Consider the following 12,877-nt stretch of genomic DNA (forward strand, 5'->3'; position numbering starts at 1 on the left):
TTCAGCCAGTATTTTGAGCAGTTTGAAAACTGAGTCTGTGTCAAATCGACCCGCAACAAGTTAAACTCGATGTCCATCAACTTGATTTACTCATATTAAGTTATACTCTCAACCTGAATAAAACCAGTTTGTTCAGATGTTACTTCATCAAACACTCTTTTTCAGGTCACCTGCTAGAACATTTCTGTGTTGCCAGCATAGACATTCGATCCTGTGTTCCATCTCATGCACGAGTGCCTCTGCGTTCACTAATCACTGAACCTTCAGATGTCAAGCAGAAATGTGAAATGTGCATCACTCAGCACTAGTGATATGATCAAACTGCTAAGAACAAGTGCTAAAGGATTAGTTCACTTCCAGAATAAAAACTTCCTGATACTTCACTCACCCCCATGGCATGTTCTTTATTTCTTCAGTCGAGAAGAAATGAAGGTTTTTGAGGAAATTTACTCCATATAGTGGACTTGGTCCAAATGAAGTCAAACTAGTGCAAGATGACAATTTGTGGTTAAAAAGTACACTGTAAAAAAAAAAGAAAAAAGTTTAATGCAACCAGCTTCAGCAGATTTTTGAGTTTTCTCAACGTATTGTTGTATAAACTTAAAATAACAAGTTGAGAAAACTCAAAAAATCAGCTGAAGCTGGTTTCCTTAAACATTTAAGTGCTCTCAACTTTTGATTTTTTCAAAATGTAAAAAAGTTGAGAAAACTTAAAAAGTTTAAGGCAAACTGCTCCAGCAGATTTTTTGAGTTTTCTCAACTTGTTGCTTTATTTATTTAAATATTTTTTAATAGTGTATATAAATGTGACCCTGGAGCACAAAACCAGTCATAAGGGTCAATTTTTCGAAATTGAGATTTATACATCATATACAAGCTGAATAAATAATATTTCCATTGATGTATGGTTTGTTATGATCGGACAATATTTGTCTGAGATACAACTATTTATAAATCTGGAATCTGAGGGTGCAAAAAAATCTAAATATTGAGAAAAACACCTTTAAAGTTGTCCAAATGAAGTTTTGATATATTTACGGTAGGAAATTTACAAAATATCTTCATGGAACATGATCTTTACTTAATATCCTAATGATTTTTGGCATAAAAGAAAAATGGATAATTTGAATTAAAAATATGGAGAAAAAAAAAATCCTGGAACCTTTTCTTGACTGAAGAAAGAAAGACATGAACATGACATGGGGGCGAGTAAATTATCAGGACATTTTTATTCTGGAAGTGAAATTATCCTTTAAGGTTCAGTGAACATTCATAAACACACAAAGATTTCAGTTTGATATAAAGTTTTTATTTTCACATTTCAGAGTCATTTCTCAGTATTACGTTTGGAAGAGTTTCAGACATTTTATTGGTAACATCCCAGCTAACAAAGATATGTTTCGAGAACATTTTGCTAACATTCCTGACATGTTATGAGAACATTATTTGAGGAACTGTGATTTGCTTCAAGAGAGCAACCATACATTTGTGTTGTGTTTTACTTTCTTTCATTTATAATCATTTATCATTTAATCGTTTTATTTTTACATTTAATCATATAATCATTTTAAGTATACTAATTTCATTGATTCGTCAATTGATTAGTCATTAATATTACATTATATGTGACCCTGGACGACAAAACCAGTCTTAAGTGTCAATTTTTCAAAATTGAGATTTATACATGATATGGAAGCTGAATAAATCAGCTTTCCATTGATGTATGGTTTGTTAGGATCGGACAATATTTAGCTGAGATACAACTATTTGAAAATCTGGAATCTGAGGGTGCAAAAAAATCTAAATATTGAGAAAATCACCTTTAAAGTTGTCCAAATGAAGTTCTTAGCAATGCATATTACTAATCAAAAATGAAGTTTTGATATATTTACGGTAGGAAATGTACAAAATATCTTCATGGAACATGATCTTTACTTAATATCCTAATGATTTTTGGCATAAAAGAAAAATCGATGATTTTGACCCATACAATGTATTTTTGGCTATTGCTACAAATATACCCCAGCGACTTAAGACTGGTTTTGAGCTCCAGGGTCACATATTATTGTTTTTTGTGTTATTTTTCCATTGTTGTTTAGTCTTGTCACTGTAGGTTTAAGGGCTGTTTGTCTTCATGAATAAGAGATACGTGGGAATGTTTATAGAAACTCAAGGTTTATGGGATGCTGTTGTGAATCAATTTGACACAACAGTACTTGTTGAATTTGCCCTGTTTAGACGAAGTCTGAGCATTGAAAGATTCGCAACTAAGATTATTCAATAAACTCTGCTCCCTTTTTATCATCATCACTTTGTCTCCTGTTAATACAGGTTTGGGTATTTTGGATGCCACACAAGACTTTCTGAATAGTTGTTCTGTTACCAGGCAAAACGGATATCTTCTGACTGGATCTGGCATCCGAGGCTGGATCTTAATTATCTGGCGTGGAGGCAAGATCTAACATTTCCGAATGTTCTGAAACAAGTAAAAAAAATTTTTGGATGAACGTCCAACTAAAATGTTTAAGAAAAAAAAAAGGAATATGAGTGATGTTTTTGTGCTTACATTTAGAAACTTTGAACTAACTTAATATTAACCTTTCTGGAAGAATGTTAAGCAAAGTTCTGGGAATGTTCCTTGTTAACTGGGATACTTTATGCATGTCAAAGCATATTAAATCAAACAGTTTCAGTATTAATATATAACCACAGACTAATCAGGTGTTTAAAAAAAAAATATATATATATATATATAAAAGAACAGAATAGACAAACTTGCTCTTTAATAAGTAGTTGTAAAAAAACATGCACGTTTATGTTGCCAAGAACAGTATTCATTCCAGTAAGAGAACAGACTGATCTAAAATATCCCATGTTACATCAACATCACTGTACAAAACTGCTTTAAAAAAAACTATAAATGCAGGAATGCGAGACGCTTACACAAACACACACAGGGATCTGGCATTCCTGCCATATGACTACAGCCACTAATGCCCTGTCAAAACACACACATACACACACACACACACACACACACACACACACAGTGACTCCAGGTCAGAATGAAAGTGAATGTCAGCAAGCAAAAGCAAATAAGCGAATCTCAAAGTATGTTCTGCAGAGATATTGTGGTCAGCATCAGTGGAATATTGAAAAACAATCATGTTGATCAGTGACCGAGTGTAAAATAACAGCAAAGGTAAAAGTGTTATTTTGAAGTTCAGAGCTATATTTAGGTTATAAAAGCATTGTGGGAACATTGTTAAAAAAATAAAATAAAAAAATAAAAAATTCAGTTTTTCTTGTGATTAGAACGCTATTTAAAGGTTACAAAAACGTTTCTTACAATTTTCTACTAACATTTTTTTTTAACCTAAAATAAAGCATTATTAGAACATTTAGGTTTAATATTTGTTCATTTTATTTTTTATATACGCTGAAATGTCCAGTTTTCTTGTCGTGATTAGAACGTTATTTAAATGTAACAAAAATGTTTCTTAGAATATTCATCCAGTGCAAATAACATCATAATGATGTTCCAAGAATGATGTTCTAAGAAGATTTTCTCATCGTTATGGAAAATGTATATCAAATATTAATAAAACGAGTAGGACATTCTTTAAACATTACTTTAAGAATGTTTTGTCCTAACATTTAGAACATTACCTGTTAGCTAATTAAGGTTTAATAGTTAGACGAACATCCAACTAATATGTTTCAGAAATAATATGATGATATTTGTGCTAACCTTCTCAGAATATTATTAAAGATCAGATAACATTGAATGAATGTTCTATTACCGTTATTGCAAGAACGTTTTTTCATAAGTTTGAGAGAACCTTGCTAGAAATCTATTCATCTTCAACATCCACCATTTCAACATTACGTTTACATGCATGCATCAGAAATTCATAATAAACTCAAATTCATAATAAATTTATAGGATGTCATTTTAGGTTTTCCGTTTTTATGACGAATACTGTACTAAATTATAAGTTTGCAGTCATAATAATTGTGTTATCGTGACAGAAACCACACTGTTCTCGGTAACACTTTAGAATAGGGAACACATATTCACTATTAACTACGACTTTTCCCTCAATAAACTCCTAATTTGCTGCTTATTAATAGTCAGTGCGGTAGTTGTTAAGTGTAGGATTAGGGATGCAAAATAAGGTCATGTAGAATAAGGCATTAATATGTGCTTAATTACTACTAATAAATGGCTAATATTCTAGTAATATGCATACTAATAAGCAACTAGTTAAGAGACCTTAAAATAAAGTGTTACCCTGTTCTCATAACACAAACATAAACTATGGATTTAGTTTTCAAACTGACAGGACTTTATAAATCCTTTGAGTATTTTTAATGTACATCTTTGCTTTGGTTATGTGCTCTACATATTCAAAAGAACACAGCATGTCAAAAGTCAAACAGAAGGATGTAAAATGTAAAGTATTTGGACAGAACTCATCTGTTAAAGGAAACATATACATTATTATTTATATTTAATCTTTTCTCTAAGGGTCACTCATGTTTATTTAACATTTTAAAGTTTTGGACACATTTTATGTTTTGATAGATCACCAGCCTCTTTTACTTCAAAAACCACTTGATTGGTCTTAATATGAGGCCGTCGAACAGCAAAAAGCAATAATAACCATGTTAAAGCATAAGTGAAATTACTAGCCAGTCATTGGAATTCACAGTTGCATTATTGTTAAGGACTATTTTACCTTTAAAGGATAGGTTTGCAGATTTTCAACCAACTTTGTTACAATGTCAGTAGTATAAGTAAATGCACAGTGTGCATTCTTTATCAGTGTGACCTATACAAGAAATCCCCATTTATTTGTCAACAAAAGTCATTTTTGTATTCTCTAGCCATGCAGCACCATTTTTCTTTTTTTTAAAGCGTTTTTTTTTATTGCATAAACAGTCAGATTTTATCAAAAGGCCATTTTTTCAGCGGTGATTTACCCCTTTAATAGATGGAGAAGTGTCAGAAAATGTTGGTTTTGGGTAAACAAGTGAAATGGGTCACCCGCACAAGAACCGCACGACGTGTGTGAGCTTGTGCATTTTGTTGTTTTGTTTGTTGCATTAAAAGCCACTCAAATGAAGCTATAGATCTAGATCTTGCTCTGAAATGACAGCTGTTAAACGCTTGATGTTGCAATGAATGTTCCTGCAAAGAAAGAAAAACACCATGAATCACATGAACAAGGCTGGTTATAGGCTCAGATTTCATCTTAATGTGACCGTCACAGAGTTTTTAAACCAATATCGAGGTGCAAGAAGAGTTCACATACTACGCCTAAGAGCTTCTTACTGTAAGCTGCCATTTACTTTGAATGCAGTGAACACAGAAAAAATTGACTTACTTCTCATCTGATGTCTATTCCTGCAAGTAATACCCACGTATACTGCAGCAATTGCGATCACGATGAGAAACACGCACACTGAAGATGTCACAATGGTGCTCTGGACGTTCTGATCTGGTAGTTGTTTTTGTTTTTCTACAGAAACAACAGAGGTTCATTGTATATTTGTGTTGGAGTATAGAAATGGTGTTTCTTATAGTCTTAAGTCTTTATAGAAAGCTTTCTTTCGGATGCAAACCCTGTAATCTGACATACTCAGCATGTTAGCAATGAGATAAACTATGAGCCAAAGTCACAGCAAAACCACTGCTCCGATTCCCAGGGAACAGATGGATAAACATAGATAAAATGAATATATTGAAGTCAATCATGAAAGTAAAAGAGAAACATTTCCTTATTTCTCACACAAGCGCTCGGAGAGCTCACATTTAGTTTTAAAAGGCTGAATGAGTTTACTGTATAATCTTCATGCAAAAGTCTCTGAGCTATGGAATATTGATTTCTGCCAAAGAATTAAGTAAAAAGTGAGTCTATATCTCACAATTCAGAATTGAGCGATATAAAATGTCAGTATTGCAAGATATAAAGTCAGAATTATGAGATATTATAAAGTCAGAATTACGAGATATAAAGTCAGAATTACGAGATATAAAGTCAGAATTATGAGATATTATCAAGTCAGAATTACGAGATATAAAGTCAGAATTATGAGATATTATAAAGCCAGAATTGCAAGATATAGTCAGAATTATGAGATATTATAAAGTCAGAATTACGAGATATAAAGTCAGAATTATGAGATATTATCAAGTCAGAATTATGAGATATTATAAAGCCAGAATTGCAAGATATAGTCAGAATTATGAGATATTATAAAGTCAGAATTATGAGATATAAAGTCAGAATTACGAGATATAAAGTCAGAATTATGAGATATTATAAAGTCAGAATTACGAGATATAAAGTCAGAATTATGAGATATTATAAAGCCAGAATTATGAGATATTATAAAGTCAAAATTGCCAGATATAAAGTCAGAATTATGAGATATTATAAAGTCAGAATTACGAGATATAAATTCAGAATTATGAGATATTATAAAGTCAGAATTACGAGATATAAAGTCAGAATTATGAGATATTATCAAGTCAGAATTACGAGATATAAAGTCAGAATTATGAGATATAAAGTCAGAATTACGAGATATAAAGTCAGAATTATGAGATATTATCAAGTCAGAATTACGAGATATAAAATCAGAATTATGAGATATTATAAAGCCAGAATTGTGAGATATTATAAAGTCAAAATTGCCAGATATAAAGTCAGAATTAAGATATAAGGTCAGACTTTTGAGCTATTATAAAGTCAGAATTACGAGATATAAAGTCAGAATTATGAGATATTATCAAGTCAGAATTACGAGATATAAATTCAGAATTATGAGATATTATAAAGTCAGAATTGCGAGATATAAAGTCAGAATTATGAGATATTATAAAGTCAGAATTACGAGATATAAAGTCAGAATTATGAGATATATAAAGTCAGAATTACGAGATATAAAGTCAGAATTATGAGATATTATAAAGCCAGAATTATGAGATATTATAAAGTCAAAATTGCCAGATATAAAGTCAGAATTATGAGATATTATAAAGTCAGAATTACGAGATATAAATTCAGAATTATGAGATATTATAAAGTCAGAATTACGAGATATAAAGTCAGAATTATGAGATATTATCAAGTCAGAATTACGAGATATAAAGTCAGAATTACGAGATATAAAGTCAGAATTACGAGATATAAAGTCAGAATTATGAGATATTATCAAGTCAGAATTACGAGATATAAAATCAGAATTATGAGATATTATAAAGCCAGAATTGTGAGATATTATAAAGTCAAAATTGCCAGATATAAAGTCAGAATTAAGATATAAGGTCAGACTTTTGAGCTATTATAAAGTCAGAATTAGATATAAAGTCAGAATTATGAGATATTATCAAGTCAGAATTACGAGATATAAAGTCAGAATTATGAGATATTATAAAGTCAGAATTGCAAGATATAAAGTAAGAATTATGAGATATTATAAAATCAGAGTTGTGAAATATAAAGTAAGATTTATGAGATATTGTAAATTCAGAGTTGTGATATATAAAGTGAGAATTATGAGATATTATGAAGTCAGAATTATGATAAACTATAAAGTCAGAATTGTGAGATATTAAATCAGAATTGTGAGATATAAACTTGCAATTGTGAGGGAAAAAAGTCAGAATTAACATTAAAAAAAAAAACAATTTATTTTTTCTCTCCGTTGATGAAATGAGCTTCCAGGGTGCTAAATTGAGCATCAATGAAAACCCATTTACTGATTTAAAATAATTAAATGACCTACAAACACTAGGTTTGGCTTTTCATTTTGGAGTTAATTTAATTAATTTCTTTAATGAGTAGTTAACACAAAATGTATTAGTAAGTTGATTTGCTCAGCTGTGTGACATTATCTTTAACAACATTCTGAATGCAACTTAATTTAAAGACTACATATTTTGATTTTAAACCGCAGTACCATTAAAATGAACAAGTGAACAAAAAAATGCCATATAAAACATATAAAATTCACCTTTTTAGTACGAAATAAATGCAGACATACTGACCTGTGACGAGCAGATGGATTCTTTCATGTCTTAACGGTGATCTCTTATAGTAACACTCGTACAGTCCCTGGTCTGACCGACTCACTCTGTGAAACACTAGAGAACAGTTTCCTCTCAGCTTCAGCTCTGTTCTGTTCCTGTACTCGAATGCCGTGATGTTGTCTTCTTGGTCGTCATCTTTGTAGTAATTAACCACGAGCTGCTGTTCACCGTCGACCTTCTGCCAGACCAGATACGGAGGCAAATCCGGAGGACACTTGCAGGGAAGAGATACTGCTTCTCCATCCGTGCCCGTAACAGTAATATCACTGAAGTCTGTGGAGGAAATATGGAGATAAACGTCTCACACTCAGTCAACAAACAACCAAATCTGAATTAAGTTTTAAAAATACTATGCTAATGATATCAGCTACTAGGTGCTTTGAGATTTATAGCATGAATGATTCTTCAGATAATAACATACTACCGAGGTACATGTTCAAACAGTGGTACTTTTGGGTACTTTTTTGTTAGTGTGTTGTGTGTGTGTGTGTGTGTGTGTGTGTGTGGGTGGGTGGGTGGGTGTGGGTGTGTACCAACCAGGCACATATTTGTACCTTTATTTCAGTGATATAAATCTGTCAAAACCTCCTTATTTGTTAGTAGGCTACTCATTTGTGAAAACAGTATAAAGTACAAAGGTGCTTTTTTTTTAATAGTAAAAATGCAGATGAACAAATTTATGGATACATTTTATCATCAACTCTCTGAATATAGAATACTATTAAAAGATAATATATATATATATTTTTTTTTTTTTTTTTTTTTGTAAAACTGCAGAGACCTGTCGATCTAACTATCTATACATTTGATTTTGTGCTGATTATGAAATTTAGGAATACATTTTATCATTAATTAGCAAATATATAATAAAATAATTCAATAATTATGATAAATTGTTATATTTTATTATTGCATTGTACACACACATACACGCATGCATGTGCGCACACACACACACACACACACACACACACACACTTGCATTTGTGGTTTAGGGGTCTCCCCATTGGCATAATGGTTTTTACGCTGTACAAACTGTATTTTCTATCACCCTACACCTAAACCTACCCCTTACAGAAAACTACTGGCAATTGTTTTGAATTTTATAAAACACAATTTAGGTTAACCATGTTTAAGTTGTAGAACCCATGTTATTATACACATTTATGTCCTCATAAACCATATATACCAGTACACTCTCTCTCTCTCACACACACACACACACACACACACACATATATATATATATATATATATATATATATATATATATATAAATTGTTAAAAATAAAAATGCAGAAATGTCTGTCAATGTACATATATATATATATATATATATATATATATATATATATATATATATATATATATATACAATCTAAAGGATATTTTATAGTGACATTTTATTTAATAATATGGATAATACTGTCCTTCTGAAACTTTGATTACGTAACGATACTCACCATTGCACGAGCATGTCGATAACAGCATTAACGCAACTGAAAATCCTCTGAAGCAAACAGAGCGAACTCCAGGAGCAAAACTCATCCCGGTGCTTTTCATTCAGGCCGCTCGCATTTCAACAGCTCCATGTGTTTCTAACAAACCTAGATCTGGATCTACAGTATTAGCTCGAGCTGAAGTCTACATTACTCCTGTCAGAGACGTTGTTCTTCAGCGCTCTTTCACCGACTGACCTACACACACTTTCACTCGCACAGAAAACGCGCGCGAAAGCGAAAGTATTTCCAAAGCCAACAACACATTCATAACTCCGCTACACTTATGACTCCGCATTCTCCCAGTGGAGGCGCACAGACACGAAACCCACATGAAAAACTATTGTACTAAACTGTATATTTACTATAGTAAACTGTAGTAAATTATAGTATCTACTACAATTTGTTATCTTATACTACAGCATACTGTAGTATTGACTATAGTGAGTTCATAAACTGTAGTAAATACTGTAGTAAACGTTAGTATTTACCATAGTAAACTGTAGTAAATTATAGTATTTACTACAATTTGTTATACTACAGCATACTGTAGTATTGACTATAGTGAGTTCATAAACTGTAGTAAATACTGTAGTAAACGTTAGTGTATTTAACTGTAGTAAATACTGTAGTAAACTTTAGTATTTACCATAGTAAACTGTAGTAAATTATAGTATTTACTACAATTTGTTATACTACAGCATACTCTAGTATTAACTATAGTGAGTTCATAAACTGTAGTAAATACTGTAGTAAACGTTAGTGTATTTAACTGTAGTAAATACTGTAGTAAACTTAGTATTTACCATAGTAAACTGTAGTAAATTATAGTATTTACTACAATTTGTTATCTTATACTACAGCATACTCTAGTATTAACTATAGTGAGTTCATAAACTGTAGTAAATACTGTAGTAAACTTTAGTATTTACCATAGTAAACTGTAGTAAATTATAGTATACTGTAGTATTTACTACAATTTGTTATCTTATACTACAGCATACTCTAGTATTAACTATAGTGAGTTCATAAACTGTAGTAAATACTGTAGTAAACTTTAGTATTTACCATAGTAAACTGTAGTAAATTATAGTATACTGTAGTATTTACTACAATTTGTTATCTTATACTACAGCATACTCTAGTATTAACTATAGTGAGTTCATAAACTGTAGTTAATACTGTAGTAAACTTTAGTATTTACCATAGTAAACTGTAGTAAATTATAGTATACTGTAGTATAGTATTTACTATAATTTGTTAACTTACACTACAGCATACTGTAGTTTTGGCTATAGTGAGTTCATAAACTGTAGTAAATACTGTAGTAAACGTTAGTATTTACCATAGTAAACTGTAGTAAATTGTAGTACACTGCAGTATATTAGCATTTACTAATTTATACTACAGCATACTCTAGTATTAACTATAGTGATTTCATAAACTGTAGTAAATACTGTAGTAAACTTTAGTATTTACCATAGTAAACTGTAGTAAATTATAGTATACTGCAGTATTTACTACAATTTGTTATCTTATACTACAGCATACTCTAGTATTAACTATAGTGAGTTCATAAACTGTAGTAAATACTGTAGTAAACTTTAGTATTTACCATAGTAAACTGTAGTAAATTATAGTATACTGTAGTATTTACTACAATTTGTTATCTTATACTACAGCATACTCTAGTATTAACTATAGTGAGTTCATAAACTGTAGTAAATACTGTAGTAAACTTTAGTATTTACCATAGTAAACTGTAGTAAATTATAGTATACTGTAGTATTTACTACAATTTGTTATCTTATACTACAGCATACTCTAGTATTAACTATAGTGAGTTCATAAACTGTAGTTAATACTGTAGTAAACTTTAGTATTTACCATAGTAAACTGTAGTAAATTATAGTATACTGTAGTATAGTATTTACTATAATTTGTTAACTTACACTACAGCATACTGTAGTTTTGGCTATAGTGAGTTCATAAACTGTAGTAAATACTGTAGTAAACGTTAGTATTTACCATAGTAAACTGTAGTAAATTGTAGTACACTGCAGTATATTAGCATTTACTAATTTATACTACAGCATACTCTAGTATTAACTATAGTGATTTCATAAACTGTAGTAAATACTGTAGTAAACTTTAGTATTTACCATAGTAAACTGTAGTAAATTATAGTATACTGTAGTATTTACTACAATTTGTTAACTTACACTACAGCATACTGTAGTTTTGGCTATAGTGAGTTCATAAACTGTAGTAAATATTGTACTAAACGTTAGTATTTACCCTAGTAAACTGTAGTAAATTATAGTACACTGTAGCATTTACTACACTTTGTTAACTTACACTACAGCATACTGTAGTTTTTGGCTATAGTGAGTTCATAAACTATAGTAAATACTGTAGTAAACGTTAGTGTATTTAACTGTAGTAAATTGTAGTAGTATACAGTATTTACTGCACTTTGTTAATTTATACTACAGCATACTCGAGTATTAACTATAGTGAGTTCGTAAATGTAGTAAAATGAAGTTTTTGTTATAGTTACTATAGGAAACTACGTACACATCTGGATTTTTAGTCTTAGAGCATAATGAAATAGGCCTATTACTACTACTAATAGTAGGCTAAATAAACATACATTTAAACCTTAACAACCTCCCAGCTGGGTCATTCTACAGAAACGTCCACTTTTGGTATGGCAAAATGTCTTAAAATTATTATTATTTTTATTTTTTTACATTTAAACTTAGACCACATTATTAGATTACCTTTTGACTTTATGAATACATATAAATGACAGCTTAATTATTATTATTTTTTTTTAGCTTTTTTGTGCAATTATTTCAAGACCACATGTATCATTTTTTGTCACTGGTGTTACCTTCTTTAGCAATATTAAAAGTTTTTATGAAATATTATTTCTAAAAAAAATAAAAATAAATCAGCATGTAGTCAGTTACAGAAAAATAATGAAAATGCAAGAAATAAGGAGATTATGTTTTATTTATTTAATGTGACAGACAAAAACAGTACAGTAACACAGCACAGTAACACCAGTGACATACATTAGACCTGATATACTGATCGTCACTGGTGTTATCCATAAGGAAGGTAACACCAGTGACAATTTTCATGAAAAAATGCATTTTACAAAATGTCTGCTGCAAGGTATGAAGCCACATGTTGTCAATCATGGTATACTCACTAGATTAAGTAGTTTAATCCATTTGTATTATAGTTTTTTTACATTTCCCTAACAATA

The sequence above is a fragment of the Onychostoma macrolepis genome, chromosome 01, assembly GCF_012432095.1.
Source record: "Onychostoma macrolepis isolate SWU-2019 chromosome 01, ASM1243209v1, whole genome shotgun sequence".
Classification (NCBI taxonomy): domain Eukaryota; kingdom Metazoa; phylum Chordata; class Actinopteri; order Cypriniformes; family Cyprinidae; genus Onychostoma; species Onychostoma macrolepis.